Below are 2609 nucleotides of genomic sequence, written 5' to 3' on the forward strand. Positions count from 1 at the left end.
ACGTTTTGAACGCCATAAGACATATGAGATGTTCCAAGAGCTGAAATTGGGATTTCAGGCTCATGCCCGTGTTGAGAGGTATGAGACCTCTGACAAGTTCTTTTGCCAACAAGATGGAGGAGAATAGCTCAGCTAGTGAGCATGTGCTCAGAATGTCTGGGTGCTACAATCACTTAAATCAAGTGGGAGTTAAACTTACGAATAAGATAGTGATTGATTGAGTTCTCTAGTCACTATCACTAAGCTACTAGATCTTCGTGATGAACTATGACATGCAAGGGATGGAGATGATCTCGGAGCTGTTCGCGGTGCTTAAGACCGCAACAAGTAGAAATCAAGAAGGAGCATCAAGTGTTGATGGTTTAACAAGACCACTGGTTTCAAGAAGGGCAAGGGCTAGAAGGGAAACTTCATGAATGGCAAACCAGTTGCCGCTCCAGTGAAGGAACCCAAGGTTGAACCCAAACCCGAGACTAAGTGCTTCTATTATAAGGGGAACGGTCACTGGTAGCGGAGCTACCCCCAAATGCATGGTAGATAAGAAGGCTGGCAACTTCAACAAAGTATATACGTGTTATTAATGTGTACCTCACTAGTACTCCTGGTAGCACCTGGGTATTGGATACCGGTTCAGTTGCTATTATTGGTGACTTGAAGCAAAAACTACGGACTAAACGGGGACTGGCTAAGGGCGAGGTGACGATGTGTGTTGGAAGTGTTTCCAAAGTTGATGAGATCACCATCGCACGCTCCATCTGCCTTCGGGATTAGTATTGAACCTAGATAAATGTTATCAGGTGTCTACGTTGAGCACGAATATGATTAGATCATGTTCATTGCAATACGGTTATTCATTTAAGTTAGAGAATAATGGTTATTCTGTTTACATGAATAATACCTTTCATGGTCATGCACCCTATGTGAATGGTTCATTGAATCTCGGTCGTGGTAATACGCATGTTCACGCCAAAAGATGTAGAGTTAATAATGATTGTACCACTTTCTTGTGGCACTGCCGCTTAGGTCATATTGGCGTAAGATGCATGAAGAAACTCCATGTCAATGGATGTTTGGAGTCACTTGATTTTGAATCGCTTGACACATGCGAGCCATGCCTCATGGGCATGATGACTAAGACCCCGTTTTCAGGTACAATGAAACGGGCAAGTGACTTGTTGGAAATCATACATTCTGATGCGTGTGATCCAATGAAAATTGAAGTGTGCGGTGGATATCGCTATTTTCTCATCTTCACTGATGATTTGAGTACATATAGGTATATTTACTTAATGAAGCACAAGTTTGAAACGTTTGAAAAGTTCAAGCGATTTCAGAGTAGTTAAGAGCCATCATAACAAGAAGATCAAATTCCTACGATTTGATTGATGAGAATTTCTGAGTTATGAGTTTGGCAATCACTTAAGACGTTGTGGAATTGTTTCACAGTTGAAGCCACCTGGAACACCACAGTTGTAATGGTGTGTCCGGACATCGTAATCGAACCTTATGAGATATGGTGCGATCTATGATGTCTCTTACCGATCTACCGTTTTCATTTTGAGGTTATGCGTTAGAGACAGCTGCATTCACTTTAGATAGGACACCATCTAAGTCCGTTGAGACGATGTCGTGTGAACATTGGTTTGGCAAGAAACCAAAGTTGTCGTTTCTTAATGTTTGGGGCTGCGATGCTTAAGGCTTCAGCCGGAGAAGCTCGAACCCAAAGCGGACAAACACATCTTCATAGGATACCCAAAGGTGACAGTTGGGTACATCTTCTATCTCAGATCCGAGGGAAAATTGTTTGTCGCTAAGAACGGGTCCTTTCTCGAGAAGGAGTTTCTCTCGAAAGAATTGAGTGGGAGGAAGATAGAACTTGATGAGGTTGTCGAATCTTTATTTCAACCAGAGAGTGAGGCAACACAGAAAGATGTTTTCTGTGGCGCCTACGTCTGTTGAAGAGGAAGTTAATGATAGTGACCATGAAGCTTCGGGTCAAGTTGCTATCGAACCTCATAGGTCGACAAGGATATGTACTACTCATGAGTGGTACGGTAATCCTGTCTTAGATACCATGTTGTTAGACAACAATGAACCTACGAGCTATGGAGAAGCGATGGTGGGCCTGACAAATGGTTAGAAGCCATGAAATCCAAGATAGGATCCATGTATCAGAACAAAGTATGGACTTTGGTGGACTTGCCCGATGATCGGCAAGCCATTGAGAATAAATGGATCTTTAAGGAGAAGACAAACGCGCACGGTAATGTCACCGTCTATGAAGCTCGACTTGTGGCAAAGAGTTTTTCACAAGTTCAAGAAGTTGACTACGATGAGATTTTCTCACCCGTAGCGATGCTTAAGTCCGTCGGAATCATGTTAGCATTAGCTGCATTTTTCGATTATGAAATCTGACAGATGGATGTCAAAACAAGTTTTCTTACCAGTTTTCGTAAGAAAGAGTTGTATGTGATACAATCAAAGTTTTTGTCGATCCTAAGGATGCTAAAAGGTTTGCTAGCTCTAGCGATCCGTCTATGGACTAGAGCGAGCATCTCAGAGTCGGAATATATGCTTTGATAGAGTGATCAAAGCTTTTAGGTTTATAC

Source organism: Triticum dicoccoides, chromosome 1A (assembly GCF_002162155.2).
Source record: "Triticum dicoccoides isolate Atlit2015 ecotype Zavitan chromosome 1A, WEW_v2.0, whole genome shotgun sequence".
Lineage (NCBI taxonomy): Eukaryota > Viridiplantae > Streptophyta > Magnoliopsida > Poales > Poaceae > Triticum > Triticum dicoccoides.